We start from the raw sequence: 19,122 nt of genomic DNA on the forward strand, positions 1-19,122 counted from the left end.
GAATGAAGGTGAAGCAAGACCCCTTGAGGAAGAACCCAAGTACACCACCAAAAACATATATCATTAATCTTATTCCCAGCTTTCCCCAAAGGGACCTACAGCCTTTTACCAAATCATCTATGCATTGACGAAAAAGAAATAATCAGACCTTTCAGGGACACTGGCTGTGAATAGGCATTGATTTCAAGAGACCCAAAATGTCATGTGCCATCCAGTCAAATTAGAACATTATGGGGTTCTGGACATCAATGGAGTTTTAACTGAGGTCCATCTCACAGTGGGCCCAGTAAGTCCTTAAGCCCATCCTTTGGTTACTTATTCAGCTCCAGAATGCAGAATTGGAATAGACATACTTAGCAGCTGGCAGTATCCCCACTTTGGTTCCCTGACCTTCAGAGTGAGGGCTATTATAGTGGGAAAGGCCAGATTAGAACTGCTTCATCCTAGGAAGATTCCCTTGCAACTCAGCTGCTAAAGAATCCGCCTGTAATGCGGGAGACCTGGGTTCGATCCCTGGGTTGGGAAGATCCCCTGGAGAAGGGAAAGGCTACCCACTCCAGTATTCTGGCCTGGAGAATCCCATGGACTGTTTTGTCCATGGGGTCGCAAAGAGTCGGACATGACTGACCAACTTTCACTTTCACTTTCATCCTAAGAAAACAGTAAATTAAAACAACGCCACATCCAAGCAGGGATTGCAGAGATCTGTACCATGACTAAGGACTTGAAAGTTGAAGGGGTGATGATTCCCACTATATCCCCATTCAATTCTCCCATGTGGCCTGTGCAGAAGACAGATGCATCTTGGAGAATGAAAGAGGATTATCACAAGCTTAGCTAAGTGGTGACTCAAACTGAAGCTGCAGAGTGGATGTAGTCACATTGCTTGAACAAATTAACACATCCCTTGGTACCTGATACGCAACCTGTGGCCTGGCAGATGCCTTTTTCTCTCCCTCTGTCCATAAGGCTTCTCAGAGCAGCTTGCTTTCAGCCTCCACTGTCCTACTGCAGGGGTATATCAATTCTTTGCCCTGTGTGACAGTTTAGTCCAAGGGATCGTGATCACCTTTCCCTTCCACGTGATATCACACTGTGCCCTTACGTTGACAACACTGTGCTGATTAGACCTAGGAAGCAGGCACTATGCAGACTCCTCAGGTGGCTCAGTGGTAAAGAATCCTCCTATAATGCAGGAGACCCAGGTTCAGTCCTTGGGTTGGGAAGATTCCCTGGAGGAAGAAATGGCAACCCACTCTAATATTTTTGCCTGGAGAGTCCCCTGGACAGAGGAGCCTGGCTGGCTACAGTCCATGGGGTTGCAAAGACTTGGACACAGCTGAGCACACATGCACAAGTGTAGGCGCTGCTCTAGACATACTGGTAAGACATGTGTCAGAGGATAAATATAGCCAACTAAAATTCAGGATCCTTCTACCTCGCTGACATTGCTAGGAGTCCAGTTGCGTGCAGAATGTCAAGATACCCTTTCTATGTTAAAGAATAAGGCCTCTCCTATAACCAAGAAAGAGGCAATACCCAGTTAGCCTCTGGAGACAATGTAGTTCTCATTTGGGTTTGTTGTTTTTGACGATTAGTCACTAAGTCAGACACTGTGTGACCCCATGAACTGTAGCATGCCAGAATCCTCTGTCCTCCACCATCTCCCAGAGTTTGCTCAAATTCATGTCCATTGAGTTGGTGATAATATCTAACCATCTCATCCTCTGTTGCCCTCTTCTCCTTTTGCCTTCAATCTTTCCCAGCATCAGGGTCTTTTCCTCTACCTCATTTACTGAGTGACCCCAAAGCTGCTGGCTTTGCGTGGGGCCCAGAACAAGAAAGTTCTACAACAGGTCCAGGCTGCTAAGCTACTCTGCCACTTGGGCCTATGATCCATCACAACCAGTGATTCTCGAATGTCAAAAGTGGACAGGGATGTCTGGAGCCTTTGGCAGGAACTAGTATATGAAATACATCATAGGCCTTTAGGATTTTGGAGCAAGACCCTCCCATCCTCCATGGATAAAAACACTCCTTTTGAGAAATAGCTCTTGGCCTGCCTAGTGAACCTTAGTAGAGACTGAATGCTTGACCATGGGTCACCAAATTACCATATGACCTGAGCTACATACACCTCATGAACTGAGTGTTATCTGACACACCAAACCATAAAGTTGGGTGTGCACACAACACTCCATCATCAAATGAAAGTGATGTATCTATGCGATTGGGCCTGGGCAACCCCTGAAGGCACAAATAAGTTGCATGAAGAAGTCGCCCAAATGCCAATGGTCCCCACCCCTCTTACACTGCCTTCTCTTTCGCAGCCACCTCTCTCTTGGCCTCATGAGGTGTTCCCTACAATCAGCTGACAGACAGAAAGAAGTCTCAGGCCTGAGCTAAAGATGGTTCTATATGACTTGCAGGCACCACCTGAAAGTGGACAGATGTATGATAGTCCCTTTCTGGAACATCCCTGGAGGACAGGGGGGATGGTAAATTCTCCCAGAACTTCAAATAGTGCACCTGGCTGCTCACTTTGCCTGGGAGGAGAAATGGCCAGATGTGTGATTATATACCCGTTTATGGCTGTGGCCAATGAGTTGGTTGGATATCAAGGACTTGGAAGGCATATGATTAGAAAATTGGTGACAAAGAAATTTGGGGAGGATGTATGTAAATAAGACCTCCATAGATCTGTTTTATGGATACCAGTCAATCTCTCTCTCCAGTCAGCCCCATTGTCTTCCAATGAGCTCATGAACAAAGTGGCCGTGATGGCAGGGATGAACTTTGTGCTTTGCCTTCCACTCATCAAAGCCGACCTTGCTCTGCTCCTAGCATCAGGGATCAACATTGAGCCCCCAGGTGGCACCATCCCCTGGGATGACCGGCCAGCCATGTGTGACAGGTTGATTACATTAGACTGTACGGTGGAAAGGGTAGCATTTTGTTCTTACTCTAATAGATATTCTGGATATGGATTTGCCTTTCCTGTATGCAATGCTTCTGCCAAAACTACCACCCGTGGGCTTACAGAATGCCTTGTACGCTGTTACCATGTTCTATGCAGCATTGCTTCAGATCAAGTAATTCACTTTATGACAAAATAAGTGTGGCAATAGGCCCATGCTCCCAGAAGTCACCAGTCTTAACAAATCTCCCACTAACCTGAAGCAGCTAGCTTGATAGAATGGTGGAATGTCCTTTTTTTTTTTTTTTTTTTTATGCAAAAGCAGTGAGGAACTTTATTACAAGCTCGAGCAGGGACTCCCTCCACACAACCTAATGGCCATGCGGAGAGAGCCTGGAATGCCCTTTTATTTATTATTATTTTTTTAAATTGAAGCATAGTTGATTTACCATGTGTTAATTTCTGCCACCTAACAAAGTGATTCAGTTATATATATATATATATATATGTATATATATATATACACATTCTTTTTTTAATATTCTTTTCCATTATGGTTTATCATAGGATATTGAATATCATTTCCTGTCCTATACAGTAGGACCTTGTTGTTTATCCATTCTATATGTAATAGCCTACACCTGCTAACCCCAATCGCCCAATCTATCCCTTCCCCAACTCCCTCACCCTTGGCAACCAGAAGTCTGTTCTCTATGCCTGTGAGTCTGTTTCTGTTTTGTAAATAGATTTATTTGTGTCATATTTTAGATTCCACACATAAGTGATATCATATGGTATGTGTCTTTCTCTTTCTGACTTACTTCACTTAGTATGATAATCTCTAGTTGCATTTGGAATGGCTTTTTGAAGACTCAGTTACAGCACTGGCTATGGCAATACCTTTCAGGGGGTCAAGGTTCTTCAAAGACTGTATCAACCTTCCCTGAATTAGTGTCCAATATATGATGCTATTTCTCTGATAGCTAAGACTCACAGGTCTAGGAATCAAGGGGTAGAAATGGAAGTGGTCCCACTCACTGTTACCCTTAGTGACCTAGTAGCAAAACTTTTGCTTCCAATTCCTGTGAATTGCTCTGCTAGCTTAGAGGTCTTGGTTCCAACAGGAGGAATGCTTACATCAGGAGAGACAGCAATGATTCCACTGAAGTGAAAGTGAAGCCTGCTTCCTGGTCTCTGCATTCCTCGTTACTGAGTCAGTCGGCGAGGTAGAAAGTTACTGTACTGATTGGTCCTAACAACCCAGAGGAAATCGGACTACTGCTCCACGAGGGAGGTAAGGAATTATTTATCTGGAATACAGGAGTCCTCTTAGGACATCTCAGTATTTCCATGCCTTGTGATTAAGGTCAATGGAAAACTATAACTCAATCCAGGCATGACTACTTATGGCCCAGACCCTTCAGGAATGAAGGTCTGAGTCACCTCAACAGGTAAAGAACCAGGATCAGCTGAGGTTCTCACTGAAGGCAAAGTGAATACAGAATGGATCGTAGAAGAAGGCAGCTATAAATACCATCTACAACCACACACATACAAGTACAGATACATACAGTTTCCATGATTCAGGAGTCAGGACGCATAACTGGGAGCCTGATCAGGGTCTCAAAGGCAACAATCATGTATCATCCCGGTCTGGGATCTCATCTGAGTCCTCTGCCAGGCTCACTTTTTTTTGGCAGAATTCGTTCCTGCTGAACTCCTGGTGACTTGTTTCTTCAAGGCCCAAAGGCATGTCTTAAGCCTCTCTTAAAGCATTGGTTTCCAGCCTTTTTGCCACCAGGGTCTGGTTTTATGGAAGACCATTTTTCCGCAGACAAAAGGTGGGAGGAGTGGTTTCAGGATGATTCAAGCACAGTAGGGTTCTCGCTCCTGTGAGAATCTAATGCTGCCACTGACCTGACAGGAGCAGAGCCCAGGCAGTAACGCAAGCAGTGGGGAGTGGCTGTGAACACAGACGAAGCTTCACTCACCCGCCACTCACCTCTGGCTGTGCAGCCCAGTTCCTAACAGGCCACAGGGCCCCCTGACTAGGTTAGGACCACCCAGGATGATCCCCTTTTAATTAACCTAAGGTTGATTGACTAAGGACCTTAATCACATCAGCAAAAGCCCTTCAGGTTTGCCATATGATGAAATCAAATTATGAATGCAAAAAAATTGTGAACGTAAAATCCCATCATATACACAAATCCCAGCCACACTCATGGGGAGAAGATTATAAGGGGCATACACACCGGGGAAGGGGAAGGAAACTTGGGGGCCATCCTAGACTTCTACCTAACACAAGCTGATTTTTTAAATTAATTATTTAATTAATTTGTGCTGAGTCTTAGTTGAGGCATTTGGTATCTAGTTCCCTGACCAGGGATCAAACCCAGTCCCCCTGCATTGGTAGTATGGAATCTTAGCCTCTGGACTACTAGGGAAGTCCCACAAGTTGACTTTTTAAAAAAATTTTTTTAAGTATATAACAAAACTGCATTTTGGAAAACATGCTCCTTTCTTTTGTCTTGAGTTTCTAATGTGAACAAGGTCTAGCACTAAGTTTGACGACAGATACAGCAAAGCATATTTGTGTTTTCTGGCTGTTTTATCACAGACTGTGTACATCAAAAAGAAAAGCAACAATAGACAGCAGCATATGCTAAGCAGTAAATCAGGTGTATAAAATAAAAGCACTTTCAGCGTTTGGAGAAGGAAGTCAGCACAGGATAGGAGTGACAGAATGAGGTTAACACTTGAACTAGATCTTGAAATTGAATGGAACAAATATTTATTAAGCCCTGAGTGACTCTGTGGGGGTAGAAAGATGAATCAGACCAGTCTTTGCCATCCAGGAATATGTAGCCTGGAGGGAGAGACAAACACTGAACCAAATGAGAGTGGGCAGGTTGAGAATTGGTAGACCAGAGGTAGAATGCATAGGGGAGAAACCCCATAGATTGCCAAGGGTAGAGTCTGCGGAGAAGGGGAGGAGCAAGAAATGGCAGAGCTGAAGGGCAGGGTGCATGGAGAAGGAAGGACGAGAGACAAGACCAAGCCTCCAGGTCTTGTCCGCCTTGCTACTTAATTTTCACTTATCCATAACAGTCATGGGAATTCTTCAAGGGGCTTGGAGACAGAAGTGGAGAGCAATAAAGGCACAAAGTATGATTTTGTTTCCTGCGTTTGTTCAATTACCCCTGGGAAAGCTGATTAATGTCTCTAAGCCTCAACTGTTGCATCTGTTTAACTGGGAGTTTCTATTTCTGAGGTGTTGATGAGACGATTAAATGGAATATTTTGTGCAAAGCCTTGATAGTTCCAAAGGGCCAATGTTCTGACAGCGATGAGTATTTAGCTACTTTGGTCATACATGAATCTTTACGTCAAAATTTAGTAAAGTGTTGGGAGAGGGGAAATTGGGTGAAGAGGATTAAAAGGTATAAACATCCATTAAGTCCTGGGACTTCCCTGGTAGTCTAGTGGTTAAGAATTCGCCTGCCAGTGTAGGGGACACAGGTTGGATCCCTGGTGGAAGATGCGGGAAGATCCCGCATGACATGGGGCAGTTAAGCCTGCTCACTACAATCAATGAGCCCATGCTCTAGAGCCAGTGAGCTACAACTGCTGAAGGCTGCATGCCTGAGAGCCTGTATTTTGCAGCAAAGACCCACTGCAGTCAAGAATTTTAAAAAAAAAGATAAGTCCTGGGGATCTAACTTTACAGCATGGTGACTATAGCTAACAATAGTGTTTAATATATTTGAAAGTTGCTAAGAAAGTAGATTTTTTTTTTTTCACAAAGCTACTTTTAATACTTTGGGGTGAGCCCCACAGGAATAAAAAACACTGGGAGAGGGTAACCCCCTCACCCCCAGGAGTGGCCCAGGGGAGAGAGGCTACCTGAGGGGCAGGAGCACAGACGGGACCCGCGCAGACCCAGGGTGAAGGGCGCGCCTTCGGAGCCGGGGCCGTGAGCACCACGGGAGAAACTGCGGGCGTGATGGGGCTGGCTCCAGGCACACAGGCGCAGGGCGAGAGGGCTGGACACGAAGCCACAAAGCTACTTGGGTTCCTCCTTCTTCTCGTTTGCCTTTTCTTACTTCTGCTGCATGATCTCCGAGTCCCTCTGCTTGCGAGCGGCCGCAGAAAGCCTGTCATCTCGGCGCTTTCTCTTAACCGAGTCGCTCTGCTTTTTCATGTTCTTCTGGCAGGCGAGCTCGCGCTGGTTACCGCGGGTCATGTCGACGGCAACGACTCCAAGAAAGTAGATTTTAAAAATTCTCATCACAAGGGAAAAAATGTAACTGCCTGTCGTGATGGATGTTAACTAGACCTTTGGTAGTGTTCATTTTGTAATATATACATATATCTAATCATTATGCCGTACACTTGAAACTAATACAATGTTACATGTCAGTTATATTTCAACAAAGCTGGAGGAAAAAAATAGTAAAGTGTAACATTGCAGTGAGGTTTTTGCAGGAAGGGGGACCCCTTCCAGGGCCTGAGAATAGATTGTTGTCTAACATTAGGAAGTGGATTGCCAAGGGAGACACGCGTGCTGACACGTGAGACTTCCCTGGGAAGGGGTGACCGAGCAGAGAGCAGCAGGGTTAGGAGACCCAGGAGGACTGCTCTGCCCTGTGGCTTGCGGGCTCCGGTTTTATGGTGATGGGGTTAGTTTCTGGGTCGTCTCTGGCCAGTGACCTTGCTCGGCCCGTAGCCTGACCCAGAGTCCTTCCTGGTAACGCACATCTCTCCGTCAAGGTGGATTCCAGCATGAAGGGTTCTGGGAGGCTGGTCACCTCCCCCCCTCTTTGGGCCCCTCCCGAGTCCTCCCAGTTAGCTTTTGGCAACAGCACGTGTTCCTTCTTGGGACCTCCTATTGCAAGACAACTCAGGCACTAGGGTCTGGCCAAGCAGGTGGTTTTGGTCAACTGTTCTCTAACGATATTAAGAAATGAAGTCACTTTTAAATGTGTTTAAAAGTATTTGAAAAACTGAAGGTGAAAACTTTTTAAAGTCATAATGAATTTAATATAAAATTATATATTCTCATTATTTAAAAAATATTCAAATTTAAAGAGGTACAAAGAAGAAATTAGTGACTCTCCTGAAATTCTACCACTTAGGAAAAAAATCAGCATTAACTTATGATGATCATAGTTCTGGACATTACTCTGTTACGAGGGGGGCATGACTTAGTGACAAAACCACCAGCCACCATGTGACCCAGCAATTCCACTTCTAGGTCATACTCAACAGAATTGAAGTACATGTCCACGCAAAACGTTGTATATGAATGTTCACAGCAGCATTATTCATAACAACCTGAAAGCAGAAACAGCCCACATATCCATCAACTGATGAATGGATGACCAAAATGTGATACAACCGTTCATACAGTGAAATATCATTTGACCATAAAGTGGGACTGACACATGCCACACATGGGTGAATCTGCAAAAGATTATGCTACATGAAGCAAGGCAGAAACAAAAGACCAAACATTGTGTGAGTCCATGTATGGATGCATATGAAATATCCAGAATAGACAAATCCATCATAGATAAACAGTTGCCACAGGACCTAGGGGAGAAGAAAATGAGTCACTGCAAATGGATGGGAGGTTTCTCTTTGGAGCAATGAAAATGTTCTGAAAGTAGATTACGGTAATGGTTGCAAAACTCTGTAAATATTAAAATCCATTAAATTGTACACTTTAAACAGGTGAATTTTATAGCATGTAAACTATATCTCAATAAAGCAGGGTTCTTGGTTTTGGTTTTGGTTTTTGTTTTTTTTTCCCAAGAAAAAGAAAAAAGAAAAAAAAGCAAGTTTCAGGACTTCCCTGGTAGTCTAGTGCTTCCACTACAGGGGGCACAGGTTCAACTCCTGCTGGGGAATTAAGATCTCACAAGCCGAATGGCCAAAAAATAAAACTAAGACTTCTCCATGCCAAATTCGATAACAGGAAACTATAGGGCAATATCTACAAAAGTGTAAGGAAAGATTGATGTGTGAATAGTATACACAGCTAAGATATCTCTTCAAATACAAAAGCAACAGAGAAGCTGCGGGAAAAGCTACCCAAAATGAAATCTAGCCAAATAAGAAAGATTCAAGTGAAAGAATTCAACAACAGAGAAGTCAAGGTAAAAAGACTGGAGGTGAAAATGGAATCAAGTTAAATATGGAACCAAGGACTGGGATGGGGAGTGGGGGGCAGGAGGGAGGCTCAAGAAGGAAAGAATATATATATATTGCATGCATACATGCTCAGTCGCTTCAGTCCTGCACAACTCTTTGTGACTCTATGGACTGTAGCCCGCCAGGCTCCTCTGTCTATGGGATTCTCCAGGCAAGAATACCGGAGTGGGTTGCCGTGCCCTCCTCCCGGGCATCTTCCCCACCCAGGGATCGAATCTGCATCTCTTATGTCTCCTGCATTATCTGGCGGGTTCTCTACCTCCAGTACCACCTGGGAAGCCCATTTATATATATGCTTAGAGCTAATTTGCACTGTTGTAGGGCAGAAACCAACAAAACATGAAAGCAATTATCCTCCGTACAAAAAAGTATAGAAATAAATCAGGCTGGGAAAATATAGGACCAAGATTAAACAATGTGGAAAGTATGATTTGAAATAAAACACACATGTCACCAACCAGGGTTCTTGGCCTACTCCATCAGTAGAAACTGATTACAGGTCACACAAGAAATTCAGGCAAGGCTTTATGGAGGCCTCTGCTGCAGCAAGAGGGAGCGAGAACAAGTAACACATTCCCTTGCTTGCTTGCTCACTTGGGGAGGGAGTGGAGTTCAAACTTGATCCTAATATGGGGTGATGTTAGGATGTGTCCAGAGGTCAGACTGGAGGGGTGGCTTTGGTGGCTTATAACACCATTAAATGGTGGCATACACACGGGGCATGCTCAGTACTCTGCTTTTGCTCCCGGATCCTCAGAAGTGGCAGAGGGGATATTTGCTCTCATTGTTCAGAATTTGTCCTGGCTGTGTATGCATGCGGTTATTTTTAGTCCCTTAGAGTTTCTTTGTATTTCTTTGCTCTCGCAGAGGTTTGTACATGTGCAAGCACTGCAGCAAAGGGTCCCAGGTCCCAAACAAAGGAAGATCATGGACTCCTGTCTTTTAGAGATGATGAGAAAAATGTTAACTTCCTTCCTCTTCCTCTCCTTTTACCTTTTGCCATTATTGCATGTGAGTGTGCTTACTCACCTCAGTCATGTCCAACTCTCTGCAACCCCATGGTTTACTCCAGGGGAACTTCCCACCCCGGCATCATCAAACCTGAATCTCCTGCATTGCCGGCAGATTTGACTTTGTTAGTTTGTATGTATTTCTAAGGTGGTGAGCAGAGCCTCTAGGTTGGACTGTCTTTCAGAAACAAACAACTGTGTCATTTCAATGGCTCGGCGATACAGGTATGCAGATGTACTGACTTTCTACACCCAACACTTGTTGTCCTGGGGCTTGGCTTCCCACTGTCACCTAGAGACACAGACTAACCGAGGGTCACTGTCTTGTAGCCTCAACACTGGGGACACCTGGCCCTCACTGTCAACACTCCAGGGAATAAGCTGCTGAGTGAGGTTCACACAGGCTATGAAATTCTATGAAATTCACCAGAAGCGACCCCTATCACTTTGACTCCCAGGAGAGCATAATTTCAAATGTTCCTGGTAGAGAGGGAAAGACTGGATTCAGACAAGCTCTAGAAGGGTCATCTGTGGCCTTGAAGATATCATTGAGATGCAAAGAGTCAGGGGTGGCAGAGACTCCTGCACCTCTAGTGTTGTCTTTTTTTTTAATTATGAAAGTAAGACAACACATTTACAGGAGACTGGGAAAATATAGAACAAGGTTACTTATAGTTCCACTATAAAAGATTTTTAGTTGGCATTTCAATATTAAACCCTCAAAAATTAATAGAATGAATATACAGAGAAGTAGAATATAACAGACCTGCAAAGCACTGTGAACCAATTCAGCATAATTAAGATTTATACAGTTTTTATACAACGGTAGGATAGTGAAGAGGAACTAAAAAGCCTCTTGATGAAAGTGAAAGAGGAGAGTGAAAAAGTTGGCTTAAAGCTTAACGTTCAGAAAACTAAGATCATGGCATCTGGTCCTATCACCTCATGGGAAATAGATGGGGAGACAGTGGAAACAGTGTCAGACTTTATTTTTTTGGGCTCCAAAATCACTGCAGATGGTGACTGCAGCCATGAAATTAAAAGACGCTTACTCCTTGGAAGGAAAGTTATGACCAACCTAGACAGCATATTAAAAAGCAGAGACATTACTTTGCCAACAAAGGTCCGTCTAGTCAAAGCTATGGTTTTTCCAGTGGTCATGTATGGATGTGAGAGTTGGACTGTGAGGAAAGCTGAGCGCCGAAAAATTGATGCTTTTGAATTGTGGTGTTGGGAAAGACTCTTGAGAGTCCCTTGGACTGCAAGCAGATCCAACCAGTCCATCCTAAGGGAGATCAGTCCTGGGTGTTCATTGGAAGGACTGATGCTGAAGCTGAAATTCCAGTACTTCGGCCACCTCATGCGAAGAGTTGACTCATTGGAAAAGATGCTGGGAGGGATTGGGGGCAGGAGGAGGAGGGGACGACAGAGGGTGAGATGGCTGGATGGCATCACCGACTCGATGGGCGTGAATTTGAGTCAGCTCCGGGAGTTGGTGATGGACAGGGAGGCCTGGCGTGCTGCAATTCATGGGGTCGCAAAGAGTCAGACACGACTGAGCGTCTGAACTGAACTGAGGATACAAATTCTACTCAAGTTCCCATAGACTGTAAACTAGGAGACACTAAGGGCTTTCCTGGTGGTTCAGTGGTTACGAATCTGCCCGCCAGTGCAGCGCACATGGGTTTGATCACTGGCCTGGGAAAATTCCACACGCCAACAGGTCAACTAAGCCCGCACACTGCAACTACTGAGCCTGCGCTCTAGAACCTGGGAGATACAGAAAGAAGCTGCTGAAGTGAGAAGTCCGAGCCATGAAACTGGAGAGGAGCTCCCACTGGCCACAGCTAGAGAAAACCTGCACGGCAGTGAAGGCCCAGCATGGCCAAAAATAGAGAACAAATTAATTAATTTAAAAAAACACCTCAGAGATACTAGAACACATCCAGGGACATTAAACAAGGTGCAAAAATTTCATGGTCTAAAAGTGCTGAAATCACACAGTCTGTTCTCTTATCATTGTGGAATTATGTTAGAAATCAGTATCAAAAGATACTTGAAAATAACACGTATTTTCAAGTGCAATGAGCCGTTTACCAAGAGAGATCTTCAACTTAGTCACCGAAAGCCTTAATAAAGTTAGACTAAAAAAAAAAAAAAATACACAGAGATTTCAGAGAAAAAAAGCATTTAAATGAGAAATTAGTATCAAAATGAGAGATTAACATTAAAGAATACTTTAAACAAAATCCCTTGTATTTGGAAATTAAATATCCACTTATAAATGATTGATGTATCTAACATGACATAACATGGGAAATTAGAAAATATTTGTAATAAAATAAAAATGAAAAGAGAATTTGCCAGAATTGTTGCATGCAGCTGAAGTTGCTCAATGCAATTAACTACAATGTAAAGTCTTGAATAAGGGAAGAAAACAAATTAGGGACACTAGCATAAAACTTTGTGAAATTTGAACAAAATCTATGTTTTATCAACTACTATATCCCTCGTTAATTGCCTGTTTTTGTTTTTTACAACATAGTATTTCTTTATATTCTCAGAATTGGACTAGAAGTTTCAAGCACCATTCAAATTGTTTTGCACCTCTAGTGTTTTTGAAAGTCTTCCCTTTCCTGGGGCAGCAGCTCCCACAGCCCTGACGCTGGGTGAGCCTCGGGATCTCTATGGGACGGTGGCAGCCTTGCTGTCCCCACAGACCCTATGAGAAGGCACAGTCTGGACTGGTGTTCCCTGCCCAGCCTGGGAACCCAGCTGCTTCTTTCCAAAGAAATAGAGAACACTTACTGACAGGGTACTGTTATGGAGATGGAGTTAGATGTCTGGGAAAACGGCCCGTTCTCTTTAACTTGTTCTGTGTCGAATGCATCAGTTCCATGATGGAAAAGCCAGATTTCTGGGCTGGGCATAAAAGATCCCACCCCCAGCCCCCAAATGGGTCCCCTACCAGATAGTCTGGCTCTTCCGAGACCTCTATTTCCTTTAAAAAAAATAATGCATCCTAGCAAATATGTAAGGACACATCCACACAAGCCCTGTTTCTTTCTCAACACTGAGGACGTAGGGTGTTTCTTCCATCAGTAATTGAGCACTACCTGTAGCTCTGCCAGCACTTCAGGCTGAAAGATAGGAATAACTTCCCAAGTACTAAACTACAGATAACGGCCAACAATTTTGTGAAACAAAGTGAGGTGCCAAGCAGTTTCTAGCTATAAAAAGGGTGTCTACAAACCACAGACTGGGAGAGAAAATTTGCAAATCACATATCTGCCTTGTATCCAGGGTGTATAAAGAATACTTACAACTCAACAATAAGAAAGACAACTCAATTAAAATATGGGCAAAAGGTCTGTATAGATATTTCTCCAAAAAACATCTGCAAATCAAAAATATACACATTAAAAGATATTACAGGAATGCAAATCAAAACCACAGCAAGATACCACTTCACGCCCAGGTAGGATGCCTGTCATTTAAAAAAACAGACAATAACAAGTATCAGAGAATGTGGATTAATTGCAGGGCTCATACATTGTTGGGAGAGCATAAAACGGTGCAGCCATTCTGGAAAACAGTCTGGCAGTTCCTCAAAATGCTAAACCGAAGAGTTACCGTGTGTGTGGGTGTGTGTGTGTGTGTGGGTGGGTGTGGGTGTGTTAGTCACTCAGTCGTGTCCGACTCCTTGTGACCCCATGGCCTGTAGCCCGCCAGGCAATTCCTCTCCATGTGTATAGCCAGGAGAAATGAAAACACATGTCCACAAAAATACTGGCATGCAAATGTTCACAGCACCCTTTCTCACAGTAGCCAGAAGGGCGAAATAATTCAGATGTCCATCAACTGGTGAGTGGATAAACAGAAAGCAATATATCCATACAACGGATTATTATTTGACCACAGAAAAGAACAGAGTACTGATACGTGGAGGGACCTTGAGAACATTAGGCAAAGTGAAAGAAGTTGATCACAAAGACCACAGATTGCATGATTCTGTTCATATGAATTGCCCCATCCAGAAGAGGCAAATCGACAGAGACAGAAAGTCACTCAGCGGTTACCAGGACCTTGGCCTGGGCAGTTTGGGTGGGCGGGGGAAGAATGGGAAGTGGCGGTAAAGGATGTGGAGTTTCTTTGGGTAGTGAAAAGGTCCTAAAATGAATTTTTATGTTTGTACAATGCTGAATATACTAATAACCATGAGATTGTACACTGTAAAAAAGTCAGTTTTATGGTCTATGAATTATATCTCTTTAAAACTGTTATTTTTTAAAAGTACACATAAAACAAACAACTAATTCACTCAGATTTTTTTTAAGATTTGAACAAGTTTATTAATCTCATTTTCAGTTATTGAAAGTGATTGTGTAGGGAGAAAAGAGATCAGCCTCTTGCCAGTAAAGGGTAGTTAAGTTTTGCCTTGGGGAATAACAGATTGGAGCCTAAGTGAAAAGTGAAGTCGCTCAGTCGTGTCCGACTCTTTGCAACCCCATGGACTGTAGCCTACCCGGCTTCTCCGTCCATGTAATTTTCTAGGCAGGAGTACTGGAGTAGGTTGCCATTTCCTTCTCCAGGGGATCTTCCCAACCCAGGGATCGAACCCCAGTCTCCTGCATTGCGGGTGGATTCTTTACCATCTGAGCCACCTGGGAAGCCCTATTGGAGCCCAAATCCTATTAAATTGATTCAGTGCTTCACTGCCCTGCCCAGGTCTCTGTCTCTCTCTCAAAGAAGCATTTTCCAAAGACCAAAGTGAGAGCCTATGCATGCTGACCTACAGTTGTGTCCACGGTTTGAGGACAGGAATGACCTCAAACCCCGGTCCACTGGTACCTGTGCAACCTACAGTTTCAGGGTGTGATGGGAGGGGCCCATGCCCTCAGGGCTCCTTCCTCCCCACCAGGGGGCTCTGCTGAAGGGTCTAATCTCAACTCACAGCAAGGCCTATACAATGTAACATATCACAGCCATTCCACAGAGTCAGGCTGATTGCCTATGGCTAAAAGATGCTGCTTTTTAGCAAAGACAGCTTCTCATTCCTTGGAACAGCACTGGCCTGGTGGTTTGGAGATTTTAATGGAACTCCTAATGGGGCTGGCAGCTCTGTTGTGGCAGGACAGGTCACTCTACTTTTGGGGCCTCAGCTTCCTTGTCTGTAAAGTGAAATGTTTGGACTGTATATTTTCTAACTCTTGGGTTACATTTCTTTTCTAGAATAGACACCGGTAGCTAATAAGACCAATATTCAAACATTGCATTCCCTTCTCTCCTTTATAAATATTTCTATTTCCTTATTTTAATAAACATTAATATCAATTCCAGACATTTTATTTACCTTTTACATATTAACTTATATTAATAATACATTTTTTTTAGCTATGTGATTTGTGGGATCTTAACTCCCCACTGCCCTGGAGAAGGAAATGGCAACCCACTCCAGTGTTCTTGCCTGGAGAATCCCATGGATAGAGGAGCCTGGTGGGCTACAGTCCACAGGGTCGCAAAGAGTCAGACACGACTGAGCGACTACACTTACTTACTTAACTCCCCAATGAGGGATCGAACCTGGGCCCCTGGCAGTGGAAGCACAGAGGCCTAACCACTGGACTGCCTGGGAATTCCCAGTAATAATAAGTTGGTGCAGAAGTAATTGCGGTGTCGAACTGTGAATTTTAAATCATTATAACTAGACTTAAACACCTCTTAATTAATCAAAATAGGAGCCATTACAATCAACACATTTTTGCCAATAAGAAATAAGTTTGTTTATTCCTGTAGCATAAAAATCTGTGCTTCAGGATTCGATGAACTCTTGGAAAGCACTTTGTGACAAAACATAGCTCTCCAGAGGAAACTGCTAACAGTTGCTATATATCCTTTTAGTCTTTTTTTCTAGGCAGTGGCATGCAAAAAAACAAGCATACAGAGAAATACTTGCATATATAGAAATATATCACAGGGTCTGTATGCTAATGAAAACAGGACTAAGGTTGGATTTTGGTGTGTGCTGCTGAGGTAGGAGAGACAGATGAACAGCTGCAACCAACCTCCTGCTGACGCTTCAAGATAAGAAGCAGGAGCATTGGGCCCTGAGTGAGTGGAAGACAAAGTAACCACATTTTCCTCATTCTTGTGGTCAAGTGGATTTCCCAGCCTGACATTGGAAATGGTCTTCCCATGAAGACCGGAGATGGTCTTCACTCTAGGGGAGAGAACAAGGGAGACAGGAACCGCCAGCCCATAATATGTCCTGCCAACCCCAGAAACTTTCATATTGGAATCCATCTTGGCTGAGAGATGCACATGTACCACCAGGAAGGACACTGAGTCACACCAAATATGGACCCAAGCAGGATGATTGGCCAGAGACAACCCAGAAGACTATCCGTGTATAAGCAATCTAAGCACCCCTGTTACATACAACTCACTCTGAGTTCACTGTGTGCTCTTCCACACATACTCAGATTGTGATCTAGTTCATAATCTGTGTCTGTTTGCTGAATTCTTTCTTCAAAGAGGACAAGGACCAGGATTTCCCTGGCTGTCCAGAGGTTAAGATTTGCTTTCCACTGCAGGGGGTGCCAGAGAAGGCAATGGCACCCCACTCCAGTACTCTTGCCTGGAAAATCTCATGGATGGAGGAGCCTGGTGGGCTGCAGTCCATGGGGTCACGAAGAGTCAGACACAACTGAGCGACTTCACTTGCACTTTTATTCATGCATTGGAGAAGAAATGGCAACCCACTCCAGTATTCTTGCCTGGAGAATCCCAGGGACGGGGGAGCCTGGTGGGCTGCCGTCTATGGGGTCGCACAGAGTCGGACACGACTGAAGCGACTTAGCAGCAGCAGCAGCAGCAGGGGGTGCAGGTTCGATACCTGGTTGAGGAGCTAAGATCCTATGTGCCTCACAGCCAAAAAACAAAAATCAAAACATTAAACAGAAGCAATACTGTAACAAATTCAATAAAGACTTTAAAAGTGATCTACATTTAACAAATATTAAAAAAGAAAGAAGATAAGGACCAAGGTCTTGCTTCCATCCTCATCACCCCCATGCCCCGAGATCACTGCCAAATCACTTTCCCAAAACGCTACAACACCACTCCCCACTTATCCACACTCCCCGACACTGACAAGTGTCAATAGTATTGTATTGTACCAGTCTATAATGGTATGACCTAAATCAAATCCTTTATGATTATACAGTATAAGTGACAAATAGATTCAAGGGATTAGATCTGGTAGACAGACTGCCGGAAGAACTGTGGACAGAAATTCCTAACATGGTACAGGAGGTGGTGAACAAAACCATCCCCGAGAAAAAGAAATGCAGCAAGGCAAAATGGTTGTCTGAAGAGGCCTTACAAATAGCTGAGAAATGAAGTAAAAGGCAAAAGAGGAAAGGAAAGATATACGCATCTGAATGCAGAGTTCCGAAGAAAAGCAAGGAGAGATAAGAAAGCCTTCTTACATGAACAATGCAAAGAAATAGAGGAAAACAATACAATGGGAAAGACTAGAGATCTCTTCAAGAAAATTAATGATACCAAAGGAATATTTCATGCAAAGATGGGCTCAATAAAGGACAGAAACAGCAAGGACCTAACAGAAGCAGAAGATGTTAAGAAGCGGTGGCAAGAATACACAGAAGAACTGTACAAAAAAGGTCTTAATGATGCAGATAACGATGGTGTGCTCACACACCTAGAACCAGACATCCTGGAGTGTGAAGTCAAGTGGGCCTTAGGAAGCATTATTAAGAACAAAGCTAGTGGAGGTGATGGAATTCCAGCTGAGTTATTTCATATCCTAAAAGATGATGCTGTTAAAGTGCTGCACTCAATATGCCAGCAAATTTGGAAAACTCAGCACAGGACTGGAAAAGGTTAGTTTTCATTCCAATCCCAAAGAAGAGCAACATCAAAGAATATTCAAACTACTGCACAATTGCACTCATCTTACACGCTAGCAAAATAATGCTCAAAATTCTCCAAGCTAGGCTTCAACAGTACGTGAACCGAGAACTTCCAGATATTCAAGCTGGATTTAGAAAAGGCTGAGAAACCAGAGATCAAATTGCCAACATCCGTTGGATCATAGGAAAAGCAAGAGAATTCCAGAAAAATATCTACTGCTTCATTGACGATGTTAAAGCCTTTGACTTTGTGGATCACAACAAACTGTGGAAAATTCAGATGGGAATACCAGACCACGTTACTTGCCTCCTGAGGAATCTGTATGCAGGTCAAGAAGCAACCTGGAGAAGGAAATGGCAACCCACTCCAATATTCTTGCCTGGAGAATCCCATGAACAGAGAAGCCTGGCAGGCTACAGTCCGTGGGGTTACAAGAGTCCGACACAACTGAGCAACAAAACCACCACCACCACCAAGAAGCAACAGTTAGAAATGGACATGCAACAACAGACTGGTACCAACTGGGAAAGGAGAATTTCAAGGTTGTCACCCTGCTTATTTAACTTATATACAGAGCACATCATGTGAAATGCTGGGTTGGATGAAGCGCAAGCTGGAGTCAAGATTGCTGGGGGTAATATCAATAGTCTCAGATATGCAGATGACATGACCCTAATGGCAGAAAGTGGAGAGGAGCTAAAGAACTTCTTGATGAAGGTGAAAGAGAAGAGTGGAAAAGCTGGCTTAAAACTCAGCATTCAAAAAACGAAGATCATGGCATCTGGTCCCATCACCTCATGGCAAATAGATAGGAAAAAAATGGAAACAGTGACAGACTTCATTTTCTTGGGCTCTAAAATCACTGTGAATGATAACTGCAACCATTAGACTAAAAGATGTTTGCTCCTTGAAAAAAAGCTGTGACAAACCTAGACAGTGTATTAAAAAGCAGAAACATCACTGACAAACGTCCATAGAGTCAAAGCTATGGTTTTTCCAGTAGTCAGATGTGGAATTGGACCATTAAGAAGGCTTAGCACCAAA

The 19,122-nt window shown here is 43.7% G+C and overlaps 1 pseudogene; it reads right to left on the reverse strand.

The window, feature by feature from the left end:
- Positions 1-6,983: 6,983 nt before the first annotated feature.
- Positions 6,984-7,182, reverse strand: LOC122453873 (annotated as a pseudogene).
- Between the last annotated feature and the right edge of the window lie 11,940 nt (positions 7,183-19,122).

This window comes from Cervus canadensis, chromosome 15 (genome assembly GCF_019320065.1).
Source record: "Cervus canadensis isolate Bull #8, Minnesota chromosome 15, ASM1932006v1, whole genome shotgun sequence".
NCBI classification, from domain to species: Eukaryota; Metazoa; Chordata; class Mammalia; order Artiodactyla; family Cervidae; genus Cervus; species Cervus canadensis.